This window comes from Schistocerca gregaria, chromosome 3 (genome assembly GCF_023897955.1).
Source record: "Schistocerca gregaria isolate iqSchGreg1 chromosome 3, iqSchGreg1.2, whole genome shotgun sequence".
NCBI classification, from domain to species: Eukaryota; Metazoa; Arthropoda; class Insecta; order Orthoptera; family Acrididae; genus Schistocerca; species Schistocerca gregaria.
The window spans coordinates 794,690,697-794,710,898 of record NC_064922.1 but is presented as its reverse complement, the minus strand read 5'-3'; the positions used below and the strand labels follow the sequence as shown (position 1 = coordinate 794,710,898).

Genomic DNA, 20,202 nt, shown 5'->3' with positions numbered 1-20,202 from the left:
GCGTCAGTGAGTAGTCGGTGCAGTCGCCAGTAGCGCCAGAAGCCTACACACACCTTCCACTTAATCACGTTGCTTGAAACCGCTCCAACCACAACAAGCGAAAGCCCGGATAGCTCAGTCGGTAGAGCATTAGGCTTTTAACCTAAGGGTCCAGGGTTCGAGTCCCTGTCCGCGCGAAGATTTTAACGCTTCCATAATGGCTCGTCTCGTAGCGATAGTAGCCCTGTCGTAATCAGTGCACGGTTTTACGTTTCCTGTCGGCATTCTGCGCAGACGCAACCGGTTGGGTTTTTCACGATTCGAGGGGCACCTGTTGGACAAGCAGTCGTGGCCGAGTGGTTAAGGCGTCTGACTAGAAATCAGATTCCCTCTGGGAGCGTAGGTTCGAGTCCTACCGACTGCGTCGGATTTTTCTTTTCTTGTTTTGGAAGAAGAAGCAGAAAATATCGCGTTTTGGTACCTCGCCACACCTCACCTCTCACAGCCGTTTATAGTGCCTGTCCTTTAGATAAGGGCGATTTCCAAGCGTCAGCTTTCGCGTCAGCCGAGCAAAGTCGGGACAAGTCGGGACATACTACAGGATGGTGCAACGACGAAAAAAAAAAAAACCTTAATTTAACAGCAGGAGCCCACATAATGATACGGAAAAATTAGCGCCACTTGCGGTGGCCGGGAATCGTACCCGGATCAACTGCTTGGAAGGCAACTATGCTCAACAGTACAACACCACCGCACTGCCGCTGCTCGCAACGCCGCGCTGTGTCGGCTTCCCGCCCGCCGACGGCGGCCCACGGCTATAGGAGCTGCAGGCGCATTACGAGGTAGGAGGGTGCATCCACACGCATTCGGGCAGCGCCTCCAAGCACGCTACGTCTTTGGGCAAGACTCGTCGCCGCTGACGCAAGGTTACTCACACGATAGTGATGAACGGTCGTTTTAAGGCAGTGTAGTGGGGGACTTCGCGAGTTTAGCCCCTTTTTCGACGTCGCTGGGTGGCAATCCCAGTTTCCCTGCCGACAGCTGCTTGGAAAGCACGGGTAGCTTGTCGAGCATCTGTAGTTGAGTGGTTTGTGACTCAGTAGTGCAGTAGGCAGCGCCTAAGTCTCATAATCTTAAGGTATGCCGGCACGATTCCCGGTCGATGCATTATTTTGCTCTTGTGGCAACAATGCTGCCGCGCGGATTGCTCGCTTGAGATGGGTCAGCCTCAGGACCTTATAGCTGTATAGCTGCGGCTGCAGTTTAATCTAGAGAGTCGGGACAGCACGTGTAGCAAGACAACAGATTCTTCAGAAAGCGCAAACTGTCTATCTCTAATATGTGAGACTTACCGAGTTTCCTGCGAGGTCGTCTCCGGCGTGCCTCGGTAGCGCAGTAGGCAGCGCGTAAGTCTCATAATCTTAAGGTCGTGAGTTCGATCCTCACCCGGGGCATTCAATTTTCTGCACATCATGACTGCATTAAGGGCGTTGCTGTTGCTAGGAAACGAACTTAACTGTTGTCCGTTATCCACACGGAGTCCACGCCTCAGCGTCAAAATGTTTACTTCCAATTATGACGACGTAACAACTTTGATATTTCTCCTCCGTGTTACAAGCAAAATGCGATGCACACAGCAATGGACAGTCAATTTTGAACTGTGCGCCATGCCGGTCTGTAGGCGCGGATATGATCGCAAGCAGAGAACAGCACTGAGTCCAGATTCAGCACAAAATACAATAAGAGACGGAGTAAATCTCACCGCTGTAGAGCAAGTCCTGTGTGGTCTAGTGGCTAGGATACCTGGCTTTCACTCAACAGGTCCGGCTTCGATTCCCGGTACCGGAACGGAACTATTTGCGCACACAACGCTCCATGTTTTGGTCTTCGAACTGTCGTTGGTCGCCCTTCTTCCTTGGCTTCAACCGAACGCAATCGGGGAAAGCAGGCACGTGATGCAGTTACTGTCAGCACCGGAATAAAGGGAGAAGAGGCACTGGTCCGCTGTTGGGCTGCTACCAGCGTCAGTGAGTAGTCGGTGCAGTCGCCAGTAGCGCCAGAAGCCTACACACACCTTCCACTTAATCACGTTGCTTGAAACCGCTCCAACCACAACAAGCGAAAGCCCGGATAGCTCAGTCGGTAGAGCATTAGGCTTTTAACCTAAGGGTCCAGGGTTCGAGTCCCTGTCCGCGCGAAGATTTTAACGCTTCCATAATGGCTCGTCTCGTAGCGATAGTAGCCCTGTCGTAATCAGTGCACGGTTTTACGTTTCCTGTCGGCATTCTGCGCAGACGCAACCGGTTGGGTTTTTCACGATTCGAGGGGCACCTGTTGGACAAGCAGTCGTGGCCGAGTGGTTAAGGCGTCTGACTAGAAATCAGATTCTCTCTGGGAGCGTAGGTTCGAGTCCTACCGACTGCGTCCGATTTTTCTTTTCTTGTTTTGGAAGAAGAAGCAGAAAATATCGCGTTTTGGTACCTCGCCACACCTCACCTCTCACAGCCGTTTATAGTGCCTGTCCTTTAGATAAGGGCGATTTCCAAGCGTCAGCTTTCGCGTCAGCCGAGCAAAGTCGGGACAAGTCGGGACATACTACAGGATGGTGCAACGACGAAAAAAAAAAAAACCTTAATTTAACAGCAGGAGCCCACATAATGATACGGAAATGTTAGCGCCACTTGCGGTGGCCGGGAATCGTACCCGGATCAACTGCTTGGAAGGCAACTATGCTCAACAGTACAACACCACCGCACTGCCGCTGCTCGCAACGCCGCGCTGTGTCGGCTTCCCGCCCGCCGACGGCGGCCCACGGCTATAGGAGCTGCAGGCGCATTACGAGGTAGGAGGGTGCATCCACACGCATTCGGGCAGCGCCTCCAAGCACGCTACGTCTTTGGGCAAGACTCGTCGCCGCTGACGCAAGGTTACTCACACGATAGTGATGAACGGTCGTTTTAAGGCAGTGTAGTGGGGGACTTCGCGAGTTTAGCCCCTTTTTCGACGTCGCTGGGTGGCAATCCCAGTTTCCCTGCCGACAGCTGCTTGGAAAGCACGGGTAGCTTGTCGAGCATCTGTAGTTGAGTGGTTTGTGACTCAGTAGTGCAGTAGGCAGCGCCTAAGTCTCATAATCTTAAGGTATGCCGGCACGATTCCCGGTCGATGCATTATTTTGCTCTTGTGGCAACAATGCTGCCGCGCGGATTGCTCGCTTGAGATGGGTCAGCCTCAGGACCTTATAGCTGTATAGCTGCGGCTGCAGTTTAATCTAGAGAGTCGGGACAGCACGTGTAGCAAGACAACAGATTCTTCAGAAAGCGCAAACTGTCTATCTCTAATATGTGAGACTTACCGAGTTTCCTGCGAGGTCGTCTCCGGCGTGCCTCGGTAGCGCAGTAGGCAGCGCGTAAGTCTCATAATCTTAAGGTCGTGAGTTCGATCCTCACCCGGGGCATTCAATTTTCTGCACATCATGACTGCATTAAGGGCGTTGCTGTTGCTAGGAAACGAACTTAACTGTTGTCCGTTATCCACACGGAGTCCACGCCTCAGCGTCAAAATGTTTACTTCCAATTATGACGACGTAACAACTTTGATATTTCTCCTCCGTGTTACAAGCAAAATGCGATGCACACAGCAATGGACAGTCAATTTTGAACTGTGCGCCATGCCGGTCTGTAGGCGCGGATATGATCGCAAGCAGAGAACAGCACTGAGTCCAGATTCAGCACAAAATACAATAAGAGACGGAGTAAATCTCACCGCTGTAGAGCAAGTCCTGTGTGGTCTAGTGGCTAGGATACCTGGCTTTCACTCAACAGGTCCGGCTTCGATTCCCGGTACCGGAACGGAACTATTTGCGCACACAACGCTCCATGTTTTGGTCTTCGAACTGTCGTTGGTCGCCCTTCTTCCTTGGCTTCAACCGAACGCAATCGGGGAAAGCAGGCACGTGATGCAGTTACTGTCAGCACCGGAATAAAGGGAGAAGAGGCACTGGTCCGCTGTTGGGCTGCTACCAGCGTCAGTGAGTAGTCGGTGCAGTCGCCAGTAGCGCCAGAAGCCTACACACACCTTCCACTTAATCACGTTGCTTGAAACCGCTCCAACCACAACAAGCGAAAGCCCGGATAGCTCAGTCGGTAGAGCATTAGGCTTTTAACCTAAGGGTCCAGGGTTCGAGTCCCTGTCCGCGCGAAGATTTTAACGCTTCCATAATGGCTCGTCTCGTAGCGATAGTAGTCCTGTCGTAATCAGTGCACGGTTTTACGTTTCCTGTCGGCATTCTGCGCAGACGCAACCGGTCGGGTTTTTCACGATTCGAGGGGCACCTGTTGGACAAGCAGTCGTGGCCGAGTGGTTAAGGCGTCTGACTAGAAATCAGATTCTCTCTGGGAGCGTAGGTTCGAGTCCTACCGACTGCGTCCGATTTTTCTTTTCTTGTTTTGGAAGAAGAAGCAGAAAATATCGCGTTTTGGTACCTCGCCACACCTCACCTCTCACAGCCGTTTATAGTGCCTGTCCTTTAGATAAGGGCGATTTCCAAGCGTCAGCTTTCGCGTCAGCCGAGCAAAGTCGGGACAAGTCGGGACATACTACAGGATGGTGCAACGACGAAAAAAAAAAAAACCTTAATTTAACAGCAGGAGCCCACATAATGATACGGAAATGTTAGCGCCACTTGCGGTGGCCGGGAATCGTACCCGGATCAACTGCTTGGAAGGCAACTATGCTCAACAGTACAACACCACCGCACTGCCGCTGCTCGCAACGCCGCGCTGTGTCGGCTTCCCGCCCGCCGACGGCGGCCCACGGCTATAGGAGCTGCAGGCGCATTACGAGGTAGGAGGGTGCATCCACACGCATTCGGGCAGCGCCTCCAAGCACGCTACGTCTTTGGGCAAGACTCGTCGCCGCTGACGCAAGGTTACTCACACGATAGTGATGAACGGTCGTTTTAAGGCAGTGTAGTGGGGGACTTCGCGAGTTTAGCCCCTTTTTCGACGTCGCTGGGTGGCAATCCCAGTTTCCCTGCCGACAGCTGCTTGGAAAGCACGGGTAGCTTGTCGAGCATCTGTAGTTGAGTGGTTTGTGACTCAGTAGTGCAGTAGGCAGCGCCTAAGTCTCATAATCTTAAGGTATGCCGGCACGATTCCCGGTCGATGCATTATTTTGCTCTTGTGGCAACAATGCTGCCGCGCGGATTGCTCGCTTGAGATGGGTCAGCCTCAGGACCTTATAGCTGTATAGCTGCGGCTGCAGTTTAATCTAGAGAGTCGGGACAGCACGTGTAGCAAGACAACAGATTCTTCAGAAAGCGCAAACTGTCTATCTCTAATATGTGAGACTTACCGAGTTTCCTGCGAGGTCGTCTCCGGCGTGCCTCGGTAGCGCAGTAGGCAGCGCGTAAGTCTCATAATCTTAAGGTCGTGAGTTCGATCCTCACCCGGGGCATTCAATTTTCTGCACATCATGACTGCATTAAGGGCGTTGCTGTTGCTAGGAAACGAACTTAACTGTTGTCCGTTATCCACACGGAGTCCACGCCTCAGCGTCAAAATGTTTACTTCCAATTATGACGACGTAACAACTTTGATATTTCTCCTCCGTGTTACAAGCAAAATGCGATGCACACAGCAATGGACAGTCAATTTTGAACTGTGCGCCATGCCGGTCTGTAGGCGCGGATATGATCGCAAGCAGAGAACAGCACTGAGTCCAGATTCAGCACAAAATACAATAAGAGACGGAGTAAATCTCACCGCTGTAGAGCAAGTCCTGTGTGGTCTAGTGGCTAGGATACCTGGCTTTCACTCAACAGGTCCGGCTTCGATTCCCGGTACCGGAACGGAACTATTTGCGCACACAACGCTCCATGTTTTGGTCTTCGAACTGTCGTTGGTCGCCCTTCTTCCTTGGCTTCAACCGAACGCAATCGGGGAAAGCAGGCACGTGATGCAGTTACTGTCAGCACCGGAATAAAGGGAGAAGAGGCACTGGTCCGCTGTTGGGCTGCTACCAGCGTCAGTGAGTAGTCGGTGCAGTCGCCAGTAGCGCCAGAAGCCTACACACACCTTCCACTTAATCACGTTGCTTGAAACCGCTCCAACCACAACAAGCGAAAGCCCGGATAGCTCAGTCGGTAGAGCATTAGGCTTTTAACCTAAGGGTCCAGGGTTCGAGTCCCTGTCCGCGCGAAGATTTTAACGCTTCCATAATGGCTCGTCTCGTAGCGATAGTAGCCCTGTCGTAATCAGTGCACGGTTTTACGTTTCCTGTCGGCATTCTGCGCAGACGCAACCGGTCGGGTTTTTCACGATTCGAGGGGCACCTGTTGGACAAGCAGTCGTGGCCGAGTGGTTAAGGCGTCTGACTAGAAATCAGATTCCCTCTGGGAGCGTAGGTTCGAGTCCTACCGACTGCGTCCGATTTTTCTTTTCTTGTTTTGGAAGAAGAAGCAGAAAATATCGCGTTTTGGTACCTCGCCACACCTCACCTCTCACAGCCGTTTATAGTGCCTGTCCTTTAGATAAGGGCGATTTCCAAGCGTCAGCTTTCGCGTCAGCCGAGCAAAGTCGGGACAAGTCGGGACATACTACAGGATGGTGCAACGACGAAAAAAAAAAAACCTTAATTTAACAGCAGGAGCCCACATAATGATACGGAAAAGTTAGCGCCACTTGCGGTGGCCGGGAATCGTACCCGGATCAACTGCTTGGAAGGCAACTATGCTCAACAGTACAACACCACCGCACTGCCGCTGCTCGCAACGCCGCGCTGTGTCGGCTTCCCGCCCGCCGACGGCGGCCCACGGCTATAGGAGCTGCAGGCGCATTACGAGGTAGGAGGGTGCATCCACACGCATTCGGGCAGCGCCTCCAAGCACGCTACGTCTTTGGGCAAGACTCGTCGCCGCTGACGCAAGGTTACTCACACGATAGTGATGAACGGTCGTTTTAAGGCAGTGTAGTGGGGGACTTCGCGAGTTTAGCCCCTTTTTCGACGTCGCTGGGTGGCAATCCCAGTTTCCCTGCCGACAGCTGCTTGGAAAGCACGGGTAGCTTGTCGAGCATCTGTAGTTGAGTGGTTTGTGACTCAGTAGTGCAGTAGGCAGCGCCTAAGTCTCATAATCTTAAGGTATGCCGGCACGATTCCCGGTCGATGCATTATTTTGCTCTTGTGGCAACAATGCTGCCGCGCGGATTGCTCGCTTGAGATGGGTCAGCCTCAGGACCTTATAGCTGTATAGCTGCGGCTGCAGTTTAATCTAGAGAGTCGGGACAGCACGTGTAGCAAGACAACAGATTCTTCAGAAAGCGCAAACTGTCTATCTCTAATATGTGAGACTTACCGAGTTTCCTGCGAGGTCGTCTCCGGCGTGCCTCGGTAGCGCAGTAGGCAGCGCGTAAGTCTCATAATCGTAAGGTCGTGAGTTCGATCCTCACCCGGGGCATTCAATTTTCTGCACATCATGACTGCATTAAGGGCGTTGCTGTTGCTAGGAAACGAACTTAACTGTTGTCCGTTATCCACACGGAGTCCACGCCTCAGCGTCAAAATGTTTACTTCCAATTATGACGACGTAACAACTTTGATATTTCTCCTCCGTGTTACAAGCAAAATGCGATGCACACAGCAATGGACAGTCAATTTTGAACTGTGCGCCATGCCGGTCTGTAGGCGCGGATATGATCGCAAGCAGAGAACAGCACTGAGTCCAGATTCAGCACAAAATACAATAAGAGACGGAGTAAATCTCACCGCTGTAGAGCAAGTCCTGTGTGGTCTAGTGGCTAGGATACCTGGCTTTCACTCAACAGGTCCGGCTTCGATTCCCGGTACCGGAACGGAACTATTTGCGCACACAACGCTCCATGTTTTGGTCTTCGAACTGTCGTTGGTCGCCCTTCTTCCTTGGCTTCAACCGAACGCAATCGGGGAAAGCAGGCACGTGATGCAGTTACTGTCAGCACCGGAATAAAGGGAGAAGAGGCACTGGTCCGCTGTTGGGCTGCTACCAGCGTCAGTGAGTAGTCGGTGCAGTCGCCAGTAGCGCCAGAAGCCTACACACACCTTCCACTTAATCACGTTGCTTGAAACCGCTCCAACCACAACAAGCGAAAGCCCGGATAGCTCAGTCGGTAGAGCATTAGGCTTTTAACCTAAGGGTCCAGGGTTCGAGTCCCTGTCCGCGCGAAGATTTTAACGCTTCCATAATGGCTCGTCTCGTAGCGATAGTAGCCCTGTCGTAATCAGTGCACGGTTTTACGTTTCCTGTCGGCATTCTGCGCAGACGCAACCGGTCGGGTTTTTCACGATTCGAGAGGCACCTGTTGGACAAGCAGTCGTGGCCGAGTGGTTAAGGCGTCTGACTAGAAATCAGAATCCCTCTGGGAGCGTAGGTTCGAGTCCTACCGACTGCGTCCGATTTTTCTTTTCTTGTTTTGGAAGAAGAAGCAGAAAATATCGCGTTTTGGTACCTCGCCACACCTCACCTCTCACAGCCGTTTATAGTGCCTGTCCTTTAGATAAGGGCGATTTCCAAGCGTCAGCTTTCGCGTCAGCCGAGCAAAGTCGGGACAAGTCGGGACATACTACAGGATGGTGCAACGACGAAAAAAAAAACACCTTAATTTAACAGCAGGAGCCCACATAATGATACGGAAAAGTTAGCGCCACTTGCGGTGGCCGGGAATCGTACCCGGATCAACTGCTTGGAAGGCAACTATGCTCAACAGTACAACACCACCGCACTGCCGCTGCTCGCAACGCCGCGCTGTGTCGGCTTCCCGCCCGCCGACGGCGGCCCACGGCTATAGGAGCTGCAGGCGCATTACGAGGTAGGAGGGTGCATCCACACGCATTCGGGCAGCGCCTCCAAGCACGCTACGTCTTTGGGCAAGACTCGTCGCCGCTGACGCAAGGTTACTCACACGATAGTGATGAACGGTCGTTTTAAGGCAGTGTAGTGGGGGACTTCGCGAGTTTAGCCCCTTTTTCGACGTCGCTGGGTGGCAATCCCAGTTTCCCTGCCGACAGCTGCTTGGAAAGCACGGGTAGCTTGTCGAGCATCTGTAGTTGAGTGGTTTGTGACTCAGTAGTGCAGTAGGCAGCGCCTAAGTCTCATAATCTTAAGGTATGCCGGCACGATTCCCGGTCGATGCATTATTTTGCTCTTGTGGCAACAATGCTGCCGCGCGGATTGCTCGCTTGAGATGGGTCAGCCTCAGGACCTTATAGCTGTATAGCTGCGGCTGCAGTTTAATCTAGAGAGTCGGGACAGCACGTGTAGCAAGACAACAGATTCTTCAGAAAGCGCAAACTGTCTATCTCTAATATGTGAGACTTACCGAGTTTCCTGCGAGGTCGTCTCCGGCGTGCCTCGGTAGCGCAGTAGGCAGCGCGTAAGTCTCATAATCTTAAGGTCGTGAGTTCGATCCTCACCCGGGGCATTCAATTTTCTGCACATCATGACTGCATTAAGGGCGTTGCTGTTGCTAGGAAACGAACTTAACTGTTGTCCGTTATCCACACGGAGTCCACGCCTCAGCGTCAAAATGTTTACTTCCAATTATGACGACGTAACAACTTTGATATTTCTCCTCCGTGTTACAAGCAAAATGCGATGCACACAGCAATGGACAGTCAATTTTGAACTGTGCGCCATGCCGGTCTGTAGGCGCGGATATGATCGCAAGCAGAGAACAGCACTGAGTCCAGATTCAGCACAAAATACAATAAGAGACGGAGTAAATCTCACCGCTGTAGAGCAAGTCCTGTGTGGTCTAGTGGCTAGGATACCTGGCTTTCACTCAACAGGTCCGGCTTCGATTCCCGGTACCGGAACGGAACTATTTGCGCACACAACGCTCCATGTTTTGGTCTTCGAACTGTCGTTGGTCGCCCTTCTTCCTTGGCTTCAACCGAACGCAATCGGGGAAAGCAGGCACGTGATGCAGTTACTGTCAGCACCGGAATAAAGGGAGAAGAGGCACTGGTCCGCTGTTGGGCTGCTACCAGCGTCAGTGAGTAGTCGGTGCAGTCGCCAGTAGCGCCAGAAGCCTACACACACCTTCCACTTAATCACGTTGCTTGAAACCGCTCCAACCACAACAAGCGAAAGCCCGGATAGCTCAGTCGGTAGAGCATTAGGCTTTTAACCTAAGGGTCCAGGGTTCGAGTCCCTGTCCGCGCGAAGATTTTAACGCTTCCATAATGGCTCGTCTCGTAGCGATAGTAGCCCTGTCGTAATCAGTGCACGGTTTTACGTTTCCTGTCGGCATTCTGCGCAGACGCAACCGGTCGGGTTTTTCACGATTCGAGGGGCACCTGTTGGACAAGCAGTCGTGGCCGAGTGGTTAAGGCGTCTGACTAGAAATCAGATTCCCTCTGGGAGCGTAGGTTCGAGTCCTACCGACTGCGTCCGATTTTTCTTTTCTTGTTTTGGAAGAAGAAGCAGAAAATATCGCGTTTTGGTACCTCGCCACACCTCACCTCTCACAGCCGTTTATAGTGCCTGTCCTTTAGATAAGGGCGATTTCCAAGCGTCAGCTTTCGCGTCAGCCGAGCAAAGTCGGGACAAGTCGGGACATACTACAGGATGGTGCAACGACGAAAAAAAAAAAACCTTAATTTAACAGCAGGAGCCCACATAATGATACGGAAAAGTTAGCGCCACTTGCGGTGGCCGGGAATCGTACCCGGATCAACTGCTTGGAAGGCAACTATGCTCAACAGTACAACACCACCGCACTGCCGCTGCTCGCAACGCCGCGCTGTGTCGGCTTCCCGCCCGCCGACGGCGGCCCACGGCTATAGGAGCTGCAGGCGCATTACGAGGTAGGAGGGTGCATCCACACGCATTCGGGCAGCGCCTCCAAGCACGCTACGTCTTTGGGCAAGACTCGTCGCCGCTGACGCAAGGTTACTCACACGATAGTGATGAACGGTCGTTTTAAGGCAGTGTAGTGGGGGACTTCGCGAGTTTAGCCCCTTTTTCGACGTCGCTGGGTGGCAATCCCAGTTTCCCTGCCGACAGCTGCTTGGAAAGCACGGGTAGCTTGTCGAGCATCTGTAGTTGAGTGGTTTGTGACTCAGTAGTGCAGTAGGCAGCGCCTAAGTCTCATAATCTTAAGGTATGCCGGCACGATTCCCGGTCGATGCATTATTTTGCTCTTGTGGCAACAATGCTGCCGCGCGGATTGCTCGCTTGAGATGGGTCAGCCTCAGGACCTTATAGCTGTATAGCTGCGGCTGCAGTTTAATCTAGAGAGTCGGGACAGCACGTGTAGCAAGACAACAGATTCTTCAGAAAGCGCAAACTGTCTATCTCTAATATGTGAGACTTACCGAGTTTCCTGCGAGGTCGTCTCCGGCGTGGCTCGGTAGCGCAGTAGGCAGCGCGTAAGTCTCATAATCTTAAGGTCGTGAGTTCGATCCTCACCCGGGGCATTCAATTTTCTGCACATCATGACTGCATTAAGGGCGTTGCTGTTGCTAGGAAACGAACTTAACTGTTGTCCGTTATCCACACGGAGTCCACGCCTCAGCGTCAAAATGTTTACTTCCAATTATGACGACGTAACAACTTTGATATTTCTCCTCCGTGTTACAAGCAAAATGCGATGCACACAGCAATGGACAGTCAATTTTGAACTGTGCGCCATGCCGGTCTGTAGGCGCGGATATGATCGCAAGCAGAGAACAGCACTGAGTCCAGATTCAGCACAAAATACAATAAGAGACGGAGTAAATCTCACCGCTGTAGAGCAAGTCCTGTGTGGTCTAGTGGCTAGGATACCTGGCTTTCACTCAACAGGTCCGGCTTCGATTCCCGGTACCGGAACGGAACTATTTGCGCACACAACGCTCCATGTTTTGGTCTTCGAACTGTCGTTGGTCGCCCTTCTTCCTTGGCTTCAACCGAACGCAATCGGGGAAAGCAGGCACGTGATGCAGTTACTGTCAGCACCGGAATAAAGGGAGAAGAGGCACTGGTCCGCTGTTGGGCTGCTACCAGCGTCAGTGAGTAGTCGGTGCAGTCGCCAGTAGCGCCAGAAGCCTACACACACCTTCCACTTAATCACGTTGCTTGAAACCGCTCCAACCACAACAAGCGAAAGCCCGGATAGCTCAGTCGGTAGAGCATTAGGCTTTTAACCTAAGGGTCCAGGGTTCGAGTCCCTGTCCGCGCGAAGATTTTAACGCTTCCATAATGGCTCGTCTCGTAGCGATAGTAGCCCTGTCGTAATCAGTGCACGGTTTTACGTTTCCTGTCGGCATTCTGCGCAGACGCAACCGGTCGGGTTTTTCACGATTCGAGAGGCACCTGTTGGACAAGCAGTCGTGGCCGAGTGGTTAAGGCGTCTGACTAGAAATCAGAATCCCTCTGGGAGCGTAGGTTCGAGTCCTACCGACTGCGTCCGATTTTTCTTTTCTTGTTTTGGAAGAAGAAGCAGAAAATATCGCGTTTTGGTACCTCGCCACACCTCACCTCTCACAGCCGTTTATAGTGCCTGTCCTTTAGATAAGGGCGATTTCCAAGCGTCAGCTTTCGCGTCAGCCGAGCAAAGTCGGGACAAGTCGGGACATACTACAGGATGGTGCAACGACGAAAAAAAAAACACCTTAATTTAACAGCAGGAGCCCACATAATGATACGGAAAAGTTAGCGCCACTTGCGGTGGCCGGGAATCGTACCCGGATCAACTGCTTGGAAGGCAACTATGCTCAACAGTACAACACCACCGCACTGCCGCTGCTCGCAACGCCGCGCTGTGTCGGCTTCCCGCCCGCCGACGGCGGCCCACGGCTATAGGAGCTGCAGGCGCATTACGAGGTAGGAGGGTGCATCCACACGCATTCGGGCAGCGCCTCCAAGCACGCTACGTCTTTGGGCAAGACTCGTCGCCGCTGACGCAAGGTTACTCACACGATAGTGATGAACGGTCGTTTTAAGGCAGTGTAGTGGGGGACTTCGCGAGTTTAGCCCCTTTTTCGACGTCGCTGGGTGGCAATCCCAGTTTCCCTGCCGACAGCTGCTTGGAAAGCACGGGTAGCTTGTCGAGCATCTGTAGTTGAGTGGTTTGTGACTCAGTAGTGCAGTAGGCAGCGCCTAAGTCTCATAATCTTAAGGTATGCCGGCACGATTCCCGGTCGATGCATTATTTTGCTCTTGTGGCAACAATGCTGCCGCGCGGATTGCTCGCTTGAGATGGGTCAGCCTCAGGACCTTATAGCTGTATAGCTGCGGCTGCAGTTTAATCTAGAGAGTCGGGACAGCACGTGTAGCAAGACAACAGATTCTTCAGAAAGCGCAAACTGTCTATCTCTAATATGTGAGACTTACCGAGTTTCCTGCGAGGTCGTCTCCGGCGTGCCTCGGTAGCGCAGTAGGCAGCGCGTAAGTCTCATAATCTTAAGGTCGTGAGTTCGATCCTCACCCGGGGCATTCAATTTTCTGCACATCATGACTGCATTAAGGGCGTTGCTGTTGCTAGGAAACGAACTTAACTGTTGTCCGTTATCCACACGGAGTCCACGCCTCAGCGTCAAAATGTTTACTTCCAATTATGACGACGTAACAACTTTGATATTTCTCCTCCGTGTTACAAGCAAAATGCGATGCACACAGCAATGGACAGTCAATTTTGAACTGTGCGCCATGCCGGTCTGTAGGCGCGGATATGATCGCAAGCAGAGAACAGCACTGAGTCCAGATTCAGCACAAAATACAATAAGAGACGGAGTAAATCTCACCGCTGTAGAGCAAGTCCTGTGTGGTCTAGTGGCTAGGATACCTGGCTTTCACTCAACAGGTCCGGCTTCGATTCCCGGTACCGGAACGGAACTATTTGCGCACACAACGCTCCATGTTTTGGTCTTCGAACTGTCGTTGGTCGCCCTTCTTCCTTGGCTTCAACCGAACGCAATCGGGGAAAGCAGGCACGTGATGCAGTTACTGTCAGCACCGGAATAAAGGGAGAAGAGGCACTGGTCCGCTGTTGGGCTGCTACCAGCGTCAGTGAGTAGTCGGTGCAGTCGCCAGTAGCGCCAGAAGCCTACACACACCTTCCACTTAATCACGTTGCTTGAAACCGCTCCAACCACAACAAGCGAAAGCCCGGATAGCTCAGTCGGTAGAGCATTAGGCTTTTAACCTAAGGGTCCAGGGTTCGAGTCCCTGTCCGCGCGAAGATTTTAACGCTTCCATAATGGCTCGTCTCGTAGCGATAGTAGCCCTGTCGTAATCAGTGCACGGTTTTACGTTTCCTGTCGGCATTCTGCGCAGACGCAACCGGTCGGGTTTTTCACGATTCGAGGGGCACCTGTTGGACAAGCAGTCGTGGCCGAGTGGTTAAGGCGTCTGACTAGAAATCAGATTCCCTCTGGGAGCGTAGGTTTGAGTCCTACCGACTGCGTCCGATTTTTCTTTTCTTGTTTTGGAAGAAGAAGCAGAAAATATCGCGTTTTGGTACCTCGCCACACCTCACCTCTCACAGCCGTTTATAGTGCCTGTCCTTTAGATAAGGGCGATTTCCAAGCGTCAGCTTTCGCGTCAGCCGAGCAAAGTCGGGACATACTACAGGATGGTGCAACGACGAAAAAAAAAAAACCTTAATTTAACAGCAGGAGCCCACATAATGATACGGAAAAGTTAGCGCCACTTGCGGTGGCCGGGAATCGTACCCGGATCAACTGCTTGGAAGGCAACTATGCTCAACAGTACAACACCACCGCACTGCCGCTGCTCGCAACGCCGCGCTGTGTCGGCTTCCCGCCCGCCGACGGCGGCCCACGGCTATAGGAGCTGCAGGCGCATTACGAGGTAGGAGGGTGCATCCACACGCATTCGGGCAGCGCCTCCAAGCACGCTACGTCTTTGGGCAAGACTCGTCGCCGCTGACGCAAGGTTACTCACACGATAGTGATGAACGGTCGTTTTAAGGCAGTGTAGTGGGGGACTTCGCGAGTTTAGCCCCTTTTTCGACGTCGCTGGGTGGCAATCCCAGTTTCCCTGCCGACAGCTGCTTGGAAAGCACGGGTAGCTTGTCGAGCATCTGTAGTTGAGTGGTTTGTGACTCAGTAGTGCAGTAGGCAGCGCCTAAGTCTCATAATCTTAAGGTATGCCGGCACGATTCCCGGTCGATGCATTATTTTGCTCTTGTGGCAACAATGCTGCCGCGCGGATTGCTCGCTTGAGATGGGTCAGCCTCAGGACCTTATAGCTGTATAGCTGCGGCTGCAGTTTAATCTAGAGAGTCGGGACAGCACGTGTAGCAAGACAACAGATTCTTCAGAAAGCGCAAACTGTCTATCTCTAATATGTGAGACTTACCGAGTTTCCTGCGAGGTCGTCTCCGGCGTGCCTCGGTAGCGCAGTAGGCAGCGCGTAAGTCTCATAATCTTAAGGTCGTGAGTTCGATCCTCACCCGGGGCATTCAATTTTCTGCACATCATGACTGCATTAAGGGCGTTGCTGTTGCTAGGAAACGAACTTAACTGTTGTCCGTTATCCACACGGAGTCCACGCCTCAGCGTCAAAATGTTTACTTCCAATTATGACGACGTAACAACTTTGATATTTCTCCTCCGTGTTACAAGCAAAATGCGATGCACACAGCAATGGACAGTCAATTTTGAACTGTGCGCCATGCCGGTCTGTAGGCGCGGATATGATCGCAAGCAGAGAACAGCACTGAGTCCAGATTCAGCACAAAATACAATAAGAGACGGAGTAAATCTCACCGCTGTAGAGCAAGTCCTGTGTGGTCTAGTGGCTAGGATACCTGGCTTTCACTCAACAGGTCCGGCTTCGATTCCCGGTACCGGAACGGAACTATTTGCGCACACAACGCTCCATGTTTTGGTCTTCGAACTGTCGTTGGTCGCCCTTCTTCCTTGGCTTCAACCGAACGCAATCGGGGAAAGCAGGCACGTGATGCAGTTACTGTCAGCACCGGAATAAAGGGAGAAGAGGCACTGGTCCGCTGTTGGGCTGCTACCAGCGTCAGTGAGTAGTCGGTGCAGTCGCCAGTAGCGCCAGAAGCCTACACACACCTTCCACTTAATCACGTTGCTTGAAACCGCTCCAACCACAACAAGCGAAAGCCCGGATAGCTCAGTCGGTAGAGCATTAGGCTTTTAACCTAAGGGTCCAGGGTTCGAGTCCCTGTCCGCGCGAAGATTTTAACGCTTCCATAATGGCTCGTCTCGTAGCGATAGTAGCCCTGTCGTAATCAGTGCACGGTTTTACGTTTCCTGTCGGCATTCTGCGCAGACGCAACCGGTCGGGTTTTTCACGATTCGAGGGGCACCTGTTGGACAAGCAGTCGTGGCCGAGTGGTTAAGGCGTCTGACTAGAAATCAGAATCCCTCTGGGAGCGTAGGTTCGAGTCCTACCGACTGCGTCCGATTTTTCTTTTCTTGTTTTGGAAGAAGAAGCAGAAAATATCGCGTTTTGGTACCTCGCCACACCTCACCTCTCACGCCGTTTATAGTGCCTGTCCTTTAGATAAGGGCGATTTCCAAGCGTCAGCTTTCGCGTCAGCCGAGCAAAGTCGGGACAAGTCGGGACATACTACAGGATGGTGCAACGACGAAAAAAAAAACACCTTAATTTAACAGCAGGAGCCCACATAATGATACGGAAAAGTTAGCGCCACTTGCGGTGGCCGGGAATCGTACCCGGATCAACTGCTTGGAAGGCAACTATGCTCAACAGTACAACACCACCGCACTGCCGCTGCTCGCAACGCCGCGCTGTGTCGGCTTCCCGCCCGCCGACGGCGGCCCACGGCTATAGGAGCTGCAGGCGCATTACGAGGTAGGAGGGTGCATCCACACGCATTCGGGCAGCGCCTCCAAGCACGCTACGTCTTTGGGCAAGACTCGTCGCCGCTGACGCAAGGTTACTCACACGATAGTGATGAACGGTCGTTTTAAGGCAGTGTAGTGGGGGACTTCGCGAGTTTAGCCCCTTTTTCGACGTCGCTGGGTGGCAATCCCAGTTTCCCTGCCGACAGCTGCTTGGAAAGCACGGGTAGCTTGTCGAGCATCTGTAGTTGAGTGGTTTGTGACTCAGTAGTGCAGTAGGCAGCGCCTAAGTCTCATAATCTTAAGGTATGCCGGCACGATTCCCGGTCGATGCATTATTTTGCTCTTGTGGCAACAATGCTGCCGCGCGGATTGCTCGCTTGAGATGGGTCAGCCTCAGGACCTTATAGCTGTATAGCTGCGGCTGCAGTTTAATCTAGAGAGTCGGGACAGCACGTGTAGCAAGACAACAGATTCTTCAGAAAGCGCAAACTGTCTATCTCTAATATGTGAGACTTACCGAGTTTCCTGCGAGGTCGTCTCCGGCGTGCCTCGGTAGCGCAGTAGGCAGCGCGTAAGTCTCATAATCTTAAGGTCGTGAGTTCGATCCTCACCCGGGGCATTCAATTTTCTGCACATCATGACTGCATTAAGGGCGTTGCTGTTGCTAGGAAACGAACTTAACTGTTGTCCGTTATCCACACGGAGTCCACGCCTCAGCGTCAAAATGTTTACTTCCAATTATGACGACGTAACAACTTTGATATTTCTCCTCCGTGTTACAAGCAAAATGCGATGCACACAGCAATGGACAGTCAATTTTGAACTGTGCGCCATGCCGGTCTGTAGGCGCGGATATGATCGCAAGCAGAGAACAGCACTGAGTCCAGATTCAGCACAAAATACAATAAGAGACGGAGTAAATCTCACCGCTGTAGAGCAAGTCCTGTGTGGTCTAGTGGCTAGGATACCTGGCTTTCACTCAACAGGTCCGGCTTCGATTCCCGGTACCGGAACGGAACTATTTGCGCACACAACGCTCCATGTTTTGGTCTTCGAACTGTCGTTGGTCGCCCTTCTTCCTTGGCTTCAACCGAACGCAATCGGGGAAAGCAGGCACGTGATGCAGTTACTGTCAGCACCGGAATAAAGGGAGAAGAGGCACTGGTCCGCTGTTGGGCTGCTACCAGCGTCAGTGAGTAGTCGGTGCAGTCGCCAGTAGCGCCAGAAGCCTACACACACCTTCCACTTAATCACGTTGCTTGAAACCGCTCCAACCACAACAAGCGAAAGCCCGGATAGCTCAGTCGGTAGAGCATTAGGCTTTTAACCTAAGGGTCCAGGGTTCGAGTCCCTGTCCGCGCGAAGATTTTAACGCTTCCATAATGGCTCGTCTCGTAGCGATAGTAGCCCTGTCGTAATCAGTGCACGGTTTTACGTTTCCTGTCGGCATTCTGCGCAGACGCAACCGGTCGGGTTTTTCACGATTCGAGGGGCACCTGTTGGACAAGCAGTCGTGGCCGAGTGGTTAAGGCGTCTGACTAGAAATCAGATTCCCTCTGGGAGCGTAGGTTCGAGTCCTACCGACTGCGTCCGATTTTTCTTTTCTTGTTTTGGAAGAAGAAGCAGAAAATATCGCGTTTTGGTACCTCGCCACACCTCACCTCTCACAGCCGTTTATAGTGCCTGTCCTTTAGATAAGGGCGATTTCCAAGCGTCAGCTTTCGCGTCAGCCGAGCAAAGTCGGGACAAGTCGGGACATACTACAGGATGGTGCAACGACGAAAAAAAAAAAACCTTAATTTAACAGCAGGAGCCCACATAATGATACGGAAAAGTTAGCGCCACTTGCGGTGGCCGGGAATCGTACCCGGATCAACTGCTTGGAAGGCAACTATGCTCAACAGTACAACACCACCGCACTGCCGCTGCTCGCAACGCCGCGCTGTGTCGGCTTCCCGCCCGCCGACGGCGGCCCACGGCTATAGGAGCTGCAGGCGCATTACGAGGTAGGAGGGTGCATCCACACGCATTCGGGCAGCGCCTCCAAGCACGCTACGTCTTTGGGCAAGACTCGTCGCCGCTGACGCAAGGTTACTCACACGATAGTGATGAACGGTCGTTTTAAGGCAGTGTAGTGGGGGACTTCGCGAGTTTAGCCCCTTTTTCGACGTCGCTGGGTGGCAATCCCAGTTTCCCTGCCGACAGCTGCTTGGAAAGCACGGGTAGCTTGTCGAGCATCTGTAGTTGAGTGGTTTGTGACTCAGTAGTGCAGTAGGCAGCGCCTAAGTCTCATAATCTTAAGGTATGCCGGCACGATTCCCGGTCGATGCATTATTTTGCTCTTGTGGCAACAATGCTGCCGCGCGGATTGCTCGCTTGAGATGGGTCAGCCTCAGGACCTTATAGCTGTATAGCTGCGGCTGCAGTTTAATCTAGAGAGTCGGGACAGCACGTGTAGCAAGACAACAGATTCTTCAGAAAGCGCAAACTGTCTATCTCTAATATGTGAGACTTACCGAGTTTCCTGCGAGGTCGTCTCCGGCGTGGCTCGGTAGCGCAGTAGGCAGCGCGTAAGTCTCATAATCTTAAGGTCGTGAGTTCGATCCTCACCCGGGGCATTCAATTTTCTGCACATCATGACTGCATTAAGGGCGTTGCTGTTGCTAGGAAACGAACTTAACTGTTGTCCGTTATCCACACGGAGTCCACGCCTCAGCGTCAAAATGTTTACTTCCAATTATGACGACGTAACAACTTTGATATTTCTCCTCCGTGTTACAAGCAAAATGCGATGCACACAGCAATGGACAGTCAATTTTGAACTGTGCGCCATGCCGGTCTGTAGGCGCGGATATGATCGCAAGCAGAGAACAGCACTGAGTCCAGATTCAGCACAAAATACAATAAGAGACGGAGTAAATCTCACCGCTGTAGAGCAAGTCCTGTGTGGTCTAGTGGCTAGGATACCTGGCTTTCACTCAACAGGTCCGGCTTCGATTCCCGGTACCGGAATGGAACTATTTGCGCACACAACGCTCCATGTTTTGGTCTTCGAACTGTCGTTGGTCGCCCTTCTTCCTTGGCTTCAACCGAACGCAATCGGGGAAAGCAGGCACGTGATGCAGTTACTGTCAGCACCGGAATAAAGGGAGAAGAGGCACTGGTCCGCTGTTGGGCTGCTACCAGCGTCAGTGAGTAGTCGGTGCAGTCGCCAGTAGCGCCAGAAGCCTACACACACCTTCCACTTAATCACGTTGCTTGAAACCGCTCCAACCACAACAAGCGAAAGCCCGGATAGCTCAGTCGGTAGAGCATTAGGCTTTTAACCTAAGGGTCCAGGGTTCGAGTCCCTGTCCGCGCGAAGATTTTAACGCTTCCATAATGGCTCGTCTCGTAGCGATAGTA

The 20,202-nt window shown here is 52.4% G+C and overlaps 31 non-coding genes across 31 annotated transcripts; all 31 read left to right on the top strand.

Annotated features, from left to right (window-relative positions):
• The first annotated feature begins 103 nt into the window (after positions 1-103).
• On the top strand, positions 104-176 carry Trnak-uuu (transfer RNA lysine (anticodon UUU)). Its single transcript has one exon. It is a non-coding gene; the product is annotated as a tRNA-Lys (tRNA).
• Positions 177-321: 145 nt separating this feature from the next.
• On the top strand, positions 322-403 carry Trnas-aga (transfer RNA serine (anticodon AGA)). Its single transcript has one exon. It is a non-coding gene; the product is annotated as a tRNA-Ser (tRNA).
• Positions 404-1,360: 957 nt separating this feature from the next.
• Positions 1,361-1,433, top strand: Trnam-cau (transfer RNA methionine (anticodon CAU)). Its single transcript has one exon. It is a non-coding gene; the product is annotated as a tRNA-Met (tRNA).
• A 670-nt stretch (positions 1,434-2,103) lies between these two features.
• On the top strand, positions 2,104-2,176 carry Trnak-uuu (transfer RNA lysine (anticodon UUU)). The gene has a single exon. It is a non-coding gene; the product is annotated as a tRNA-Lys (tRNA).
• Positions 2,177-2,321: 145 nt separating this feature from the next.
• On the top strand, positions 2,322-2,403 carry Trnas-aga (transfer RNA serine (anticodon AGA)). The gene has a single exon. It is a non-coding gene; the product is annotated as a tRNA-Ser (tRNA).
• A 957-nt stretch (positions 2,404-3,360) lies between these two features.
• Positions 3,361-3,433, top strand: Trnam-cau (transfer RNA methionine (anticodon CAU)). The gene has a single exon. It is a non-coding gene; the product is annotated as a tRNA-Met (tRNA).
• Positions 3,434-4,103: 670 nt separating this feature from the next.
• Positions 4,104-4,176, top strand: Trnak-uuu (transfer RNA lysine (anticodon UUU)). The gene has a single exon. It is a non-coding gene; the product is annotated as a tRNA-Lys (tRNA).
• Positions 4,177-4,321: 145 nt separating this feature from the next.
• Trnas-aga (transfer RNA serine (anticodon AGA)) lies at positions 4,322-4,403 on the top strand. The gene has a single exon. It is a non-coding gene; the product is annotated as a tRNA-Ser (tRNA).
• A 957-nt stretch (positions 4,404-5,360) lies between these two features.
• Positions 5,361-5,433, top strand: Trnam-cau (transfer RNA methionine (anticodon CAU)). The gene has a single exon. It is a non-coding gene; the product is annotated as a tRNA-Met (tRNA).
• Positions 5,434-6,103: 670 nt separating this feature from the next.
• Trnak-uuu (transfer RNA lysine (anticodon UUU)) lies at positions 6,104-6,176 on the top strand. Its single transcript has one exon. It is a non-coding gene; the product is annotated as a tRNA-Lys (tRNA).
• Positions 6,177-6,321: 145 nt separating this feature from the next.
• Positions 6,322-6,403, top strand: Trnas-aga (transfer RNA serine (anticodon AGA)). The gene has a single exon. It is a non-coding gene; the product is annotated as a tRNA-Ser (tRNA).
• Positions 6,404-7,359: 956 nt separating this feature from the next.
• On the top strand, positions 7,360-7,432 carry Trnam-cau (transfer RNA methionine (anticodon CAU)). The gene has a single exon. It is a non-coding gene; the product is annotated as a tRNA-Met (tRNA).
• A 670-nt stretch (positions 7,433-8,102) lies between these two features.
• Positions 8,103-8,175, top strand: Trnak-uuu (transfer RNA lysine (anticodon UUU)). The gene has a single exon. It is a non-coding gene; the product is annotated as a tRNA-Lys (tRNA).
• A 145-nt stretch (positions 8,176-8,320) lies between these two features.
• On the top strand, positions 8,321-8,402 carry Trnas-aga (transfer RNA serine (anticodon AGA)). Its single transcript has one exon. It is a non-coding gene; the product is annotated as a tRNA-Ser (tRNA).
• Positions 8,403-9,358: 956 nt separating this feature from the next.
• Positions 9,359-9,431, top strand: Trnam-cau (transfer RNA methionine (anticodon CAU)). The gene has a single exon. It is a non-coding gene; the product is annotated as a tRNA-Met (tRNA).
• Positions 9,432-10,101: 670 nt separating this feature from the next.
• Trnak-uuu (transfer RNA lysine (anticodon UUU)) lies at positions 10,102-10,174 on the top strand. The gene has a single exon. It is a non-coding gene; the product is annotated as a tRNA-Lys (tRNA).
• A 145-nt stretch (positions 10,175-10,319) lies between these two features.
• On the top strand, positions 10,320-10,401 carry Trnas-aga (transfer RNA serine (anticodon AGA)). Its single transcript has one exon. It is a non-coding gene; the product is annotated as a tRNA-Ser (tRNA).
• Positions 10,402-11,357: 956 nt separating this feature from the next.
• On the top strand, positions 11,358-11,430 carry Trnam-cau (transfer RNA methionine (anticodon CAU)). The gene has a single exon. It is a non-coding gene; the product is annotated as a tRNA-Met (tRNA).
• Positions 11,431-12,100: 670 nt separating this feature from the next.
• Trnak-uuu (transfer RNA lysine (anticodon UUU)) lies at positions 12,101-12,173 on the top strand. Its single transcript has one exon. It is a non-coding gene; the product is annotated as a tRNA-Lys (tRNA).
• A 145-nt stretch (positions 12,174-12,318) lies between these two features.
• Positions 12,319-12,400, top strand: Trnas-aga (transfer RNA serine (anticodon AGA)). Its single transcript has one exon. It is a non-coding gene; the product is annotated as a tRNA-Ser (tRNA).
• Positions 12,401-13,356: 956 nt separating this feature from the next.
• Trnam-cau (transfer RNA methionine (anticodon CAU)) lies at positions 13,357-13,429 on the top strand. The gene has a single exon. It is a non-coding gene; the product is annotated as a tRNA-Met (tRNA).
• Positions 13,430-14,099: 670 nt separating this feature from the next.
• On the top strand, positions 14,100-14,172 carry Trnak-uuu (transfer RNA lysine (anticodon UUU)). Its single transcript has one exon. It is a non-coding gene; the product is annotated as a tRNA-Lys (tRNA).
• Positions 14,173-14,317: 145 nt separating this feature from the next.
• Trnas-aga (transfer RNA serine (anticodon AGA)) lies at positions 14,318-14,399 on the top strand. The gene has a single exon. It is a non-coding gene; the product is annotated as a tRNA-Ser (tRNA).
• Positions 14,400-15,345: 946 nt separating this feature from the next.
• Positions 15,346-15,418, top strand: Trnam-cau (transfer RNA methionine (anticodon CAU)). Its single transcript has one exon. It is a non-coding gene; the product is annotated as a tRNA-Met (tRNA).
• A 670-nt stretch (positions 15,419-16,088) lies between these two features.
• On the top strand, positions 16,089-16,161 carry Trnak-uuu (transfer RNA lysine (anticodon UUU)). The gene has a single exon. It is a non-coding gene; the product is annotated as a tRNA-Lys (tRNA).
• Positions 16,162-16,306: 145 nt separating this feature from the next.
• Trnas-aga (transfer RNA serine (anticodon AGA)) lies at positions 16,307-16,388 on the top strand. Its single transcript has one exon. It is a non-coding gene; the product is annotated as a tRNA-Ser (tRNA).
• A 955-nt stretch (positions 16,389-17,343) lies between these two features.
• Positions 17,344-17,416, top strand: Trnam-cau (transfer RNA methionine (anticodon CAU)). Its single transcript has one exon. It is a non-coding gene; the product is annotated as a tRNA-Met (tRNA).
• A 670-nt stretch (positions 17,417-18,086) lies between these two features.
• Positions 18,087-18,159, top strand: Trnak-uuu (transfer RNA lysine (anticodon UUU)). The gene has a single exon. It is a non-coding gene; the product is annotated as a tRNA-Lys (tRNA).
• Positions 18,160-18,304: 145 nt separating this feature from the next.
• On the top strand, positions 18,305-18,386 carry Trnas-aga (transfer RNA serine (anticodon AGA)). Its single transcript has one exon. It is a non-coding gene; the product is annotated as a tRNA-Ser (tRNA).
• A 956-nt stretch (positions 18,387-19,342) lies between these two features.
• Positions 19,343-19,415, top strand: Trnam-cau (transfer RNA methionine (anticodon CAU)). The gene has a single exon. It is a non-coding gene; the product is annotated as a tRNA-Met (tRNA).
• Positions 19,416-20,085: 670 nt separating this feature from the next.
• Positions 20,086-20,158, top strand: Trnak-uuu (transfer RNA lysine (anticodon UUU)). Its single transcript has one exon. It is a non-coding gene; the product is annotated as a tRNA-Lys (tRNA).
• The last annotated feature ends 44 nt before the right edge of the window (positions 20,159-20,202 follow it).